The sequence below is a fragment of the Parus major genome, chromosome 10 (genome assembly GCF_001522545.3).
Source record: "Parus major isolate Abel chromosome 10, Parus_major1.1, whole genome shotgun sequence".
Taxonomy (NCBI): Eukaryota; Metazoa; Chordata; class Aves; order Passeriformes; family Paridae; genus Parus; species Parus major.
In genome coordinates this window covers 11,620,011-11,633,958 of record NC_031779.1, presented here as the reverse complement: position 1 = coordinate 11,633,958, position 13,948 = coordinate 11,620,011, and the positions used below count along the sequence as shown (strand labels likewise).

At 38.5% G+C, this 13,948-nt stretch overlaps 2 long non-coding RNA genes across 2 annotated transcripts in view; both read right to left on the bottom strand.

Moving 5' to 3' along the window:
* Positions 1 to 2,369, bottom strand: part of LOC117244949 — a 33,370-nt gene extending 31,001 nt beyond the window's left edge. Inside the window, exon 1 of the long non-coding RNA XR_004498963.1 lies at positions 2,293 to 2,369. This is a non-coding gene — a long non-coding RNA (uncharacterized LOC117244949). The remainder of the gene's footprint in view (positions 1 to 2,292) is intronic.
* A 2,842-nt stretch (positions 2,370 to 5,211) lies between these two features.
* LOC117244926 lies at positions 5,212 to 13,278 on the bottom strand. Its single transcript, XR_004498903.1, has 3 exons — positions 13,113 to 13,278; positions 10,844 to 10,960; positions 5,212 to 5,545 (listed from the first exon to the last, which is right to left on the bottom strand). It is a non-coding gene; the product is annotated as an uncharacterized LOC117244926 (long non-coding RNA).
* Between the last annotated feature and the right edge of the window lie 670 nt (positions 13,279 to 13,948).

The following is a 13,948-nucleotide window of genomic DNA, read 5'->3' as shown; positions in this document are numbered from 1 at the left end:
CTCTTAACTCTGTGTTTTTCAGCTGTAAATAACACTTCTAGTTAGAACTAGAATAACTAGTTCACGGATGGTGAAAATATGCAAGTGAGTAAAATGCATGAAGTTTCTCTGACTGAATGAGTCACTTCAATACAGAAATTATTTCAATTTGAGATGTTTGGCACGTGAAGGAGCAAGGTAAATACCAAATCATTCTTTCCTGCTCTCACAACTGAAAACTTCATAAAACAGAGGCCAGACTTCTGAAGAGCTATGGAAAATCTATCCAAATATACATTCACAGCTTTATGTAGACATACCTCACACCAGTCCTAAATTTTCCTGCTAAGGATTGTTCAAGGACTTGTCAAATCTGTGATTTGCTGGTGAAATTCAGTAAATTACTCGTTCTCTAAATTCCTACTTTTAAATACATTAACTAGGTGCACCTAGTTTGATTGTTTATGCTCTGAAGATATGATTGCAGTGAAGACAATCTAATTGTCTAGTAATTAGACAATCTAATTGTCTAATTTTTATTATGCACACAGCATAGTAAAAATAGGCTTGTCTGAGAGAAACAGGAACAAGACCACAAAAAGACATAGAAAATGGTAGCAGAAGTGATTTCACCAAGTGGACTCAGTAAGAGCAAACAAATTACAGAAGAAAATCCATAGAATTGATTACATTAGTACAAAATTTCTCCCTAAGACATCCTGTTTAAGGTAATGAATATTCTAAAAGAAAAAATGCATCTTTTTTTTCTTCCCATAACATGAAGGAGTTAAAAGAGCATCAGAAACCACATGAAGACAATATTAAGTACATGGACTTTCCAAGCATAAAGTCTACAGTCTACATTACATTTCTATTTTATGCTAGAGGTTTAGAATGTATATGGCATTTCTCTGAGGAAGAAACCCATTTAGTTGAAAGTGATGAGCATTTTGTTAAAAGAATTGTATGTACCAATGCACAGCCCTTGGAAATACACAGGAATTGAAGTAGAGGTGCCTGCCTGAAAACTGGACCCACCATTCCAAATTATATAGTCCAAAATGAAATCTGTGTGGTTTCTGAAGAATACATGGATAGTAAGGGTATCTAAGTCTTACAGTGCTCCAAGGTTTTCAAAGTAAACCCAAAATACTGACCAGTTTTCTTAACTTTTTCTTTCCTAATCACTCAACATCTCTTGGAATAAATTCACACAGAAAAGCCTAAGAAAGAATAATCAGGAATGAATAGAGAACAAAACAAGAAATATATTTTTGCCACCATGTAAATACATTATCTACCTGTACTTTGTAGTACTATGTGCAGCTCTGGTTGCTCTACTTCTGAATCAATCATTGGGAATAATGCCATGGGTCATTAAATGGAAGTGATATTTGTATTATTTTTCAGGACTGATTGACTAAGATCTTAGGTATTTTTTATTGAGATGCATCATTAAAATACTGAATGCTGAAATCAGTAAGGTTGGAGGAATACAATTGCCAAGTAAAACAAATCAGAATTAAATGTACATTTCCACTGCAGAGCTCCTTTGAATTGGTATATGAGCCTTAGGAGCAGAATAGGCAGGTTAGGTCTCACAGAGACTTGTTTTCTTTGGCTGGCAAACAGCTAATCATTTTTTAACTTGGCTCTTGTTTCATATATCACATTCTATATGACTGCCCTTATATTACTCTCTTTTAAGTATTCTGAGTTCCTTTCACATAGAGCAAGGTCTTCTAATTCAATATCAGTTTTTTGCTTATAATAAGAAGGCAATCTGCTGTGTAGTATATTAAAGGGAAACCAAATATTTTTGGTGACAACTCAACACCTAAGGGTTCAAGCTGAACTTACTTACACTAATGATTGTTATCCTATCCTATATTTCCCAAGCCATATGGATTTTTGATTACAGTGCAATCACAAACTTGCATAATAAACCAGTCACTACAGTAAAACCCCAGTAATGACACATTCAGATGTGTAACACTCAGGTTGAGCTGCTCAGCCATCAGTTAGAATCTACAGGGAGCAGCAGTACCCCAGGGAAGAAGGGCAAAGCAGACACTGTCTCTTCCAGAACTGTCTCACAGGACTGAGGACAGCAGAGCTTGCACCCTCTCTTTTAAGTTCAGCTTGTTCTCTGGCATGACTGCAAAAACTGATTAAGAGGCATTCAGCAAAATGACTGTTCAGGAACAAATTTTCATGGGTTACCTCAGGCTGGGAGTACAAGCTCCAGCTGTGATTGACTTTTGCAAACTTCTCTGGGGTGCTGGACTGTGGTGAGAAGCTGGTTCTCCTTACCTTCTCCCAGAACTGCACATTTTCCAGCATGCCGGTCTTCTGAGGAACTTCAGTGGGGTAAATCTGCAGTGCCAGCTATGAAAAGAAGATGCCAGTCATTTTATAATTTGCTTTTCCAATTACAACTACCCTCTGATTTTTCTGAGCCCCTGGTTTGCTGGCCCTGGGCACCTGACCTGTTCAGGCTGAGGACAGCTCACTGTCCTAAGAAGAGCACTGCTCACTTGGGAGGTCATTTCTTCAGACCCATGGCATTATTTTCTAAATTTCACTCCTCATAGCCACCCACTCGACAAAAATCAATACATCTACACCAAAAATTCCCAGTTAGTTTGTGTAATACCTTCACCACTCCATCCAAGTTTCTTATGGTATTTCAGTGGTGATCTGGATTTGCAGGCCATCTCTTAATAACTTTGTACCTACCACACCTATGAAAAACAGCAATATGGCTGTAACTAAGCATGTCATATAATCACCAGTCTGATAAGATAAAGCACTGTGGATGTCTAAAATGCAACCCACACATCATATTTCAATTACAACTACATGCATGTTCTAAGGCAGATGCTGAAATACATCAGATACATCCTGCCTACACAAGCTAACACTACTGGACCGCTGTGCAATAGGTCAAGGGATTCCACAACATTTCTTGAGATACATTATTAAATGTAAGGTTTTGGTCAATCATATCACATGAGAACAAATAGGAATATGGAGAACACTTTAAAAAAGTAGCATTTCAGTTTAAGGAGAAATCCACTAAATGACACATTTCATAAATGGAGAACTGTCATGATTTAAAAGTATACAGTAAAAACCAAGATATTTAAAAGAGTAATTCAAACTCTTGAAACTATATTTAGTTTCATAAAGAAGTTCATAAAGATTGCTACTGTTTATGGACCTGTTTCTTCCATCACTTAAATTTATATTACTTTCAAATAATGGTTCTCTTTTCTTAGTTTTAATAATCCTGGGATTCTACTAACTGAACTTCCATTGAAACAGAGCAGTCTCTAAAATGTAGACTGGCACAGATACTTATTTGCATTAAAATTTTCATTTTCCTGCTTTGCTTCCTTACACAGAGACTTCTCTTGATTAATTTTTTATTTCCCACTTACCTGGCTCTGCCTGCATTTTCATTGATTTGATTTTGTTTCATTTTTTTCTTTTAATCTCTCTGAAACTTAATGAAAATATGCTGCATTAGAAGGATACTTGGAAATATCATAACAGGATTGTTCATTTCAAACATAAACACATTCAGTTTTCTACAGTTATTTGATACCTCCCTCTTTTCTAAAAAAAAATCCTTAAAAAAACAATCATACTCATAGAGTAACTAAGAGTGGCTGTCTCTGTTGGCCAATAGCTTTATTTTAAATTGTAGTGTCTGAAAACTCAACAACAGAATTACCTGGTTGTGTGCAGAATGATCATTCATGAGTTTATTTATTTAATCACACACACACAAAAACACTCATATTTTAGGAGCTACTTGTTTAGGGAATATAACTGCTGCTAGGGTGTCATGCCAACAAAAATTAATGTTAAAAAATTCAGTTGATAAGCTTAGAATCTTCACACAGCCTTCTTTAGCAAAAATAGAGATGTTGCAGCAAGTTCTTCAGACCAAGTGCATCTTGATGGTGGGAATTACATTTTCAAGTGTAACTTCAGAAGGCTGACTGCACAACCTGCTTTCATAAAGAAGAGTATTAGTGCTTTTTCAGAGAATTTTGAGGGTTTACAAGTTAAAGTAATGAAATGCAGCTTTTGTTGTGGAGCAAGAACAAAATATTGTATTCTGCATATATTTATATTTCTTGATTAAAGATGACAAAATCAGATCAACATTTTACTATTGTCCTTTTACAACTGTCAGAAATTTATGTCTGACTTTAAGAGAGGTTGCCCAGACTCTTACAGATCTGATTCCATACAGGAAATGTAAAAGTTGCAAGAGGAATCAAATGATTGCTTGACAGGGCTGTCAGGTCATGAAACAAAAATGCAACAGGAGAACTTTGCCTTCAACAGCAGTCCCAGATCAGTCAGGCTGCAATCACACTTAGCATCAGAGGAAAAGTACACTGATGACAACATTATGCTCAGGGTAAACTTATCTAACCTACTTATACAACTCTGTATTTTACATTCTGTTCTAGCAATTGGCACATTAATCATGTATATGTGACACCATTCATGAAGATTCTCTGTTGACATCTATTACCAGTGCATTATATTTACTTTATGGCTTACTACAACTTGGAAAGGAGCAAACTGCTTTTGCTGATGTTATACAGCTATTTCTGCAGTTTAACTTTTGGATTGACCCCAAAACTTTCACAGCAGCGAATCCCAAAATACTTACTGGCTCATCTGGGAACTACTGAAAAACATTATTTCAAATAGAAGCACACAGAGCTCAGCTAATGTTTGTCAGTCTATCAAAATCAAACCAAAAAGAACTCTCTGAAGAACGACATAATGTTAACAGTAGTTTCGATATTAAACATCACATCAGCATCTGGTTTTGTTATATCTTTTGTTTCTAATACAAGAAAAGGCAAACCCACTGTACCATACCTGCAAAGCCTGTTTTCTCTCTCATCTAAATCCAACAGAAGGTGAATGGGGTTTTTGGACTGTGTCAGAGGTGAGCAGAGAGGAAGTGAAAACAGCCACACAGCCTCCTTCACCAGACTCACTATGGGAGTGGATAAGAGCCCCTTCTTAAACAAGGTGATCCCCTCAAAAAATCTGGCATCTCATAGCCAGCCTGCAGGCAGCCAAGTTAAACAGCTGCATGGCAGAAAAAAACCAGCTGTCTGTACACCTCTGCCAGCCCACCTGCTCAATACACCTCCTATCAGTGGGCTGAGAGCTTTCAGCAAATACTCAGCTCAAACACAACCTAACACTAATCCTAAGCTAACCCTAAGGTTAACCCAAACCCTAACCATTAGAACTGCTAGCATAGTTTGTCTTGATAGAATCACTCATGGCAAAGTGAGCAATGACCCTCCAAGCTTAGTCTTAGCAGAAAACTATAGATAGGACATTGTGGGACTAAGTTTCTTACCCCCAGGAATGGGTTTTGTGGTAGGTTTATTTGTTTGGCTGTTTTTTAGGGGATGTGGTATCATCTACATCTTTGGGCTTGGATTGATGGAAAGCTGTACCTTATTCTGGGATAGCTGCAGTGTGTCTTCCTCTGGCTCCTCCTCTCTCCAAGAATGCCCTGTGAAGAAGTGTCACCATAGGTGCTAGAAGAGACAATACTTTATTGCTACTTACAAGCAGCCCTGCTCATAAAAACACAGCATAAATGTCATGTTCAGGCTGGTTCGAAATGCTGATGATTTAGCTGACATTCCAATGTGAGCTGTGCCTCAAGTACCAAAATTCTCTGATGAATTTATATTCCTTTATGGCTATCTAACCATGGATATAGCAGTCTTTGTTTTCTTCCTTTTGTTTTTGTTTCTTTTTTTTTTTCTTCTTTTTAATTGAAATACTTGGGGTTTAAAACATATTAATATATTTTATAGGAAATTATTTTTGTTAGTGGTTCAGAATTGCATTGGTTGCTTAACTATGGATTGATCCCATAGTTGGCAATTGATTGAACCCTGGCTCTGCTGTCTTTAACTACATCCAAACCAGAGGTAAAAAAAACCAAATTATTTTCAATTTGGACTCAAAACCAAAACTATTCTCTTGAATACACATTGACTATCAAAATGTGGGATGGAAAATGGTTCAAAGTAGGAAGATACATCTCAAGCTCTTTTCTATTTTAAGTAGTGTTTTCCCTATTTGCTACTGTCAGAATGGCAAGAGTTCAAATAGAATATTCACATGGAGGTCACAGTTCACCCCTCTGACTACTGATTTGTGTGAGGGAATGCAAAGAATTTAATACAAGCTGCAAATTGTTCCATTTCCCTTAATTATTTTCCCTGTGTCGGATACAGTTCTTTGGTGGGTGTTTGTTTTTGCAACCATAGTGATGAGATATATTTGCTGGCTGCAGTCAAAATAATTCCAAACATTTATCTACTAGCATCATTTTTATTCCAAAAATCTAGGCATTTGCCTGATTTACACCCAAAGGGTAGGAATTTGGAGGCTGTACTCCCAAAATAACTCTTACATTATTTTTCAAAATCAGAGAAAGCGTTTTGAGATTTTTTTCATACATTCCCACAAAAAAAAGTCATGGTCACTGCTCACACCAACACAGAGCTGCATCCATTTAAATTTTTCTTACTTCTTTCTTGAGAAAAATCCCCAGATGATCTCATTTAAATCATAAATATAAATATTCTTCAGAGCAACTTCCCTTATGACATGTGCACAATATATCACTTTTCCCACAGTGCTGCTCTGCTACTACTCTTCTTGGTGGGAAAACTCACAGTATATGATTTGACAAATTGCTGACAGAACCAGTCTCATTTTAGAGCCATAGAGGAATCAAATGCTCACCAGGAGTTTGCAGTTAACAGGCAGGAGTGTATTTAAAACCATGTGTGTACATGCATATAAATACACATTGGCTAGTTGACTTCACTGACCTTGGATGGAAGCAATGATTTTGACAGATCCATACTGGTGACAGCTCTGAAGAACAGGGTTTAACCCCCTGTGATTAGTTTGGAGGCTCCAATTACAATGTTTGCTGGAGTTAAGAGTGCTAGCAGGATAGTGACCTTTTCAGCTGCTGAACTCAAAATCCATGAAGGACTGAATTGGAGCCTTCAGCAACCGCTGCTCACAGGACAGTAAAAACTGAACTTTATGGCTTCTTGTTCTACTACCCCAGACTGGGTGTCTCAGGGCAGGAACACTGCCCAGCTGCCACCCCTCCCACTGGCCTGACAGCATCTTGAACAGGCAGAGAGCTGGAGGCAGGAATCTCTTTAGTTATGCCAGCATGAATTGGCAGAGTTTAGGATTCCAAGCACGTAGTCATATGAGCAGGCCTTATTCTCAGAGCTGGAATAGCCCCATTGATTCAGTGTATCCAAAGTAATTGGATTATGAAACAAAAGTAAATTCTGTCCTCCTGTTTTCTCTACATTACTTTCTCTTTGCATGTGCTGCTTTCAATTCTATTTTCAAAAAGAGACCATGGCTGCAATGTAACTATGCTTAGAGTGTAATCAGCCAGTTAATAGTGCTGAGAAGCTGTGAGTTGTGGAGAGCTGCATATGCTGGTAGGAAAGGAAGGAGATACTTGATTTGGGAAAACATCAGTGGTTAATACTGCTTCAAGTAATTCTGAGTAATTACTCATTTATTTGAACTCAAAAATTGTCACAGAGCAGTGGTTATTTTGCCAACACTTTCCAGGAGGTGCTCTAAGACATTATTGGAAGTAGCAGAAGACTAAAGATTGATTTTTTTTTGTGAAATTACAAAATGAGATTGATAGTTGAAAGGAAGCTAAGGCAAAATCTTGCTTGCCTGAACTGGAATCAGCAAAATTCTCTTTATGTCTGGCATACAGTTTGAATCCAAACTGAGGGCAGAGACGATTTCAGGTCTTCAGCCAGTTCCCTGACTGACAGCTTTCCAACATATTCACTTTCTGTCATGAGGAATGCACTGTCACAATGACCCTGAAGAAGGCTTTGTGCAGGACTGAGTGTAACACTACAGCATTGTGGAAGTAATTAGTTTCCTTTTCATTAATGAAGATGTATAAGACATGAAGTACTGGTCACTGACTTTTCATCGTTTCTGTTAGAGATGGCATCTGCTGTTCCCAGTTTAAGCAGGAGCTGAGATGACAATCAGAGCAGTTGATGTTCTCTAGGATGGGTGTTGCTAGAGAGTATTATTGTTTAAAAATAGTTTCTAAACAAAATGTTGTAGGAGGATAAAAGTTCAGTTGAAGTTGGGCAGTGGCCAGCCTGGGTTTCACGGAGTAATTACTAATTGTGTAAGCTCTGCCCAATGCTCTGTTTACCAAGGATGTTTTGCCCATTTTAGCAGAGGTGGGGCTCATTTCCTTAACAGACACAGAACAGAGCTGCAGTCTGCTCTGTATCCTGCTTGACAGAGCATGCTCAGATCCTTAGGCATTCATAAAACGTAAAAGTAACTTCTCCCTCACCCTAGTAAATAGTGAGCTCACATAAAAGGATCAGGATGTTCCTCACATTCAATATTTACCTTTTCCTACTTGTATATTTCAGCAACATTCACAGTCAAGTTCGAATCAGTGCTTGTCCCAGTTAATCCTTGCTGTCAGACTTGGCTCAAATGCAGCATTCCCACTATTCCATTTTGGTCATTAGGGCATGAGAGCAGTATAAGAAACTGAATGCACAGTCCCTGCCTTGAGTTTCTTCAGTAACTCCTCACAATTACCAGAGGTACAGCAACACATGTGGTTGCTGACATGAGCAAACCTCAGTCCTGAATGCAGGCAGAGGAAAGCTAGAATTTATTTATTACCAAAACTTGCTGTGGGTTACAAGTGCAATGGTGGATATTAGTACATTCATATAAGTGATTTACCTCAAATAACAGCCACAAGCTGCAAAACCACAGAGTATAAAAATATCAGCTTTTTGTTAATGAGCTCTTGTCTCCATTATAAAATTAACCCAAGGCTGAATCAAATAAAGAAGTTTTTTAAATAACCTAAAACTTAAAAGCATGTGGTATCTGATTGAAGGAATGGTTTTAGAATGCTCAGAATTCTCTGCCAAGCATTCAGAAACTACAGCCAAAACACTTCTGCAAGTAAGTGCCAGGTCAGAGGATTATAATTATAAGTTACTATGATTATTCCTCTCATGCCACGTTACACTGGTAATTGCTGATAAAGTTGCAGTTAGGGCACCCACTTGTACTTTCTTATCTTAAAAACACCACATTCTTAGAAATTTTTCAGATGTTGTGAGGTATTTATATAGTCCCATGCTGAATCAGACACACTTGAACAAGTATCCTGGGCCTGTTACAAGGAACAGGGTAGGCACTGGATGGCCCACACGGAGCTGCATAGCTGCATTACACGTAATGGTGCTGGAGTTAATTATGTCTGCAAGAGCAGTCTTAACTCTGGATTCCTCAGCCTTAGCCAAGTTACATCTAGAACATGGAAAACCTTGTATGCCTCTGTTTGTTTAACAGGAGTGTGATCCACATACCTCACCCTTATAAACAAGGAAAAAGAGTTGGGTGCGTGAGTCTTTCACTTTTAACAATGACACGGTGCTGGGGAAGGCAACACATACCAAATAAAGCAATTCCTCGCACCCTGTCCCAAATCTGAGTCATTGCCCTTGGGACCTCAAGACCGCTGAATAGTATTTCCTCTGCCTGTTGTCTTTAGCTTATTAGCACACCCATCTGACTGAAGGAGACTGCTACTGATTGTGTACCACCTCCAACAGTAAGTCAGGGTGGGTCCTGGGGGGAAGGATGTTTGAAGTGCCTTGGAACAGAAACCCTGCAGCCAAAACTTTAAGCAATATTGTTCCCCAGGGTTTAAACTCACTGAACTGCGTGTCAGTGCTCGAGAATGCAGCGCACCTGCTGAACAGAGAGGACATCCAATTGGGCAAAATTTGTAGAAAATCAGAGAAAAACATCCTACTCTCTGGGAAAAGTTGCATTCTCTGAATTGATGTTCACAGCCTTCAGTATAGCCCTGGCAAGTTCTATATTCCACAAAAGGTGGCATGTTTTATGTTTTGGCCAGGGTCACTGCACATACCAATATTGCACTTTTGTTTCCATTCTTTCTATTCCTGCATGTTACAGTCCCACAATTCCCTACAGCAGGGCTTGGCTGCCATACTTTGCAAGATTTCATGGACAGTGAAAACTACATGCTTATTATAAAATACTTCAGTGCTTCTGGTTCATGTTGGAATTATCGAGACTACTCATATTAGCTCCACAGGAGGCTTCTGTGCTACTGCCCCAAAAAATCTGACTTACTGCAAATGTACTCTGTGTCTGTTCTGAAAATGTAACATGAACATATCTGGAATCTCCAAACTGCACAGTGTGTCTGCCTAAGCTACTGAACACCCATAAATCGTGGACAACCGTAAAAATGGCTCAAATTCTTCCAACAAACAAATTTCCAGATGGAAAAAGAAGACATGCACAAGGAAATCAGACCAACTAGACCCTGGGGGGGAGAGGGGGGAAGGAATGTGTGCACACATCCCTCTTGACAAGGGAAGCAATGCCAATGCTTTCCCTTGTCAAGAAGGATGTGTGCAGTCTCCTCTTTTTCTGTTCCAGTCTTCTGATCCTTCAGTGCAGAACTCAGTGAAGAAAGTGATGGGTGTGTTAGCTGGGAGCAAAGGAACAAGATTAACCTTTCAGCAGTGGTAAACTACTAGATCAGCTCACCTTGGCTCATAAAACCACAGGCTTAGAGGTTTACCTCAACACCTGGATCCATGCAGATAATCCACTTAACCCAGCGTCTTTGCAGGGACTCTGGGGAAAGAACATGCTCAGCCAACAGGATCTTGCTGCTCTCAGGACCCAGAGAACTCACCAGCAATCCAGAGCTCCCTGCTCTGCCACTGAAGGAGGAGAACTTCTTCATAGCACCTCTTGTCCAGAGCTCCAGACATGGCTGCATTTACATCACAAACATCAGTGGGGACTGCTCCTTTGGTAGATATATAAAGGGAAAAGAAGGACAAAGAGAGAAGGAACTGAATGAGAAACCAAGTGCATTTACTATTCTCCGTTTGCTTTCTTTTTTATTCACACACTTTCCCAGAACAGAGGTTAATTCCTTTTGCATGATAACAAAATTTGATTTAATTGTTTCAAGTGTTTTGGCTTTTTTTTTTTTTTTTAACATGGACTCACATTTGCTGAGGTAAATCCTTACAGATGTCAATCTGATCTATTTTAGTTAAATGGAAAGCAAAACTCTCTCCCAAAACTTTGTTGAAATTAAACTATATGGAAATAGAAGATTATCATTCAGCAGAATTTAGGAGAACGTCAAAGAAAGTTTTAATACCTCTAATGTCACTTTGGAAGTATCACAGTATAAAATTGTGGTTCGTGCAGAATAACATCAGTTATAGACTAGTACACATTGCTGACTGCCTTATTTCTAAAGCTTATAATTTCTAAAATTGTTCCATAATTAAACCAAACAATACTATAATATAAGAGCATTAGTTTAATGAAAACCAGTTATGTATCAGTCTTCAGCTTAATTTGCTCTTCACAGACTCCAGAAATAAAGGGATTAACTATTGCAAATCCTTCTGGTACTTTACATTTAATCACAAGCAGTTCATGATAATTTATTCCACATGTCTGATGCAACTGTAAAAAATTTGCAAATAAAGCTTGCTGATTCCTCCAGGAAGTGAGCTTTCATTCTGTTCTAATATTAGCAGCAGCCTGCACCAGTGCAACATTGAGCACTCACTCCATACCCCCAGCGCTGTCAGCCATCATTTTATGCACGTACAAAACCAACGAGTGTTTGACAGTGATTGGGCTGAGGAACATCTGCCACATAAGCACTAAAAGGCTATCAAGGACTGAGAAAGAAACTTTACTGATGTTTCAGTCCAATGGTAGAAGAGTGTCAGAATCACTTTGCTGCTTTTTGCATAATTGAAATAAGGTCTCAAGGTGAGAAAATACTTTAAACTATGGCATATGTTTTCCTGTCTTGATATTGCACATCCCCATAGTGATGGTTTGTTTTCCCAGTTTATATAAATTTGTTAGATTCCTGAAAATCATACTTTTCTTCTTATACCAGGATGCTGCAATAGAGGAGTTGTCTTCTAGGGTACTGTCACCGATGACTGGCCAAAATACCCTTGTATGGCACTCAGGGGCTCACAGCTCCTGCTGAACTTCACAGCAGTGAGATCCTCAGGACTCACTGGTTAGCTCTCTCCTGACTCCGGATGAGGCCAGGGCACCTGGCTCTCCCTCAATTTACAGTTCAGAATTAACCAGGAAACCCTCTATTGGCATACACAACTTCTAATTTGGGAAAAGAAAATACTGTCTGGCAAGCTTGCAAGGCTGCTGACCCCGGGCTGCTGGAACAAGGCAAATCCCACTGTTCTGTGCTGTATCCTGAGCTAATCAATCTTTCTTTGGCTTGCACAAATCCATTGAAACTGGTCTGTGTCAAGAGGAATCTATGTAAAAGATCCACCACTTCTCTAATCGTTTTATATCTAGTTCTAGGTGTATACATTTGTCATTTGATGTTATTTTTTTTTCTGAGCTTTTTAACTCCCATGTGAAAGCATAACATGGAAGCAGACTTTTTTTTGACCTTTAGGGTTCTGTTAGGCAAACTAGCACTCCCTAGGAAATAGTGGCATGAAAATGCCTGTCTAGAAGCTGCCTTCATGGCCTGCAGCTCTTACTTCCAGAAAAAGTACAGTAAAATGAGTATTTAGGCTACAGAGATAGGCCTGGTTGGCATTTAGATTTAGATACCGATTCAGTTGAAATATTAATGAGTATTTTTCATTTGTCTGTATTTTGGAAAGAGTTTCAAGGCTGGCTTTACTCACCCCTCCCCTCCCCACTCCTAGACATTTGTTCTCTAGCTTCCTTACCATAGCTCTTCCCTAAAGGCTGTAAACCTAATTATGAGAGGACTAAAGAAATGGATTAATTTCCCAGTAGCACCATGTCATCAGTCACCATGTGTATGTCATTAAGCAATAGTTTGGTTTCTTAGCTTGCTGTCTTTTTAAAGCCACTTTCTGGCCTGCAGAGACCAAGCAACAACAGCTATCTTGGCAACAAAAAGTACCACTGACCTTGAAATTCACAGTATTAATTCACTTCAAGCACTTGTTGCAAAGCATTATTTCTTCATATTATATAACATCTTCCTATATGAGGTGGTAGGATCCAAGGTAGAAAAATTCATAGAAATCCTGCATTATTAAAGGTCTGCAGTCATTAATAAGTAAATCACGTTCTTGAAACTAATGTAGAAACACAAAGGCTGGAAGTGTTTGTGTCACTGGGTAACAAAACATCAATTTGGAAAAATTCAGAACATCAGGTCAATTTTCTTTTTACAAACATGGCAAGCAGAAAAACAGGGAATTAAGATTTAACAATCAAAACTTTGCTCAAGACACTGGTTTTGTAATCTAACAGATTACACACAGAAAATTTTGAAATAAGGTTTAAAATAATAAGTAATTTTCATTAGAAGTAAGAAAGAATAAGACCTGTTTGGTGTAGCATCTCTGTATGATTCATCTGGCTCTGAAAACGAGAGGCATTCCTACACATCTGATTGGAAATATTAGTTTAACAGCTCTGAATGCAGTGGGTAGAAATAGAAGCTTCTGTGTCCCCTGCAATCAGATGAGGCAACATTTTATTTAAGTTTTAAAAATAAAATCCCTGCTATTTTTGTCACCAGGGAAAGTTCTCAGACATGTAAATCACTAAAACTGCCCCGCATGTTTCAGCAGAATTCATGCCATGTTTGCAAGCAAATATAAAACAAGGAAATCCTTCCCAGATACAAAGGCTCTTACTGCCTATTGTTTTCCCTGATTTAAGCCCTGCTTCCTGCTGTACACCAGAGTTTTTAATGTTAATCCACTACTGACGTGTCAGTTTTTATGGGCATTTT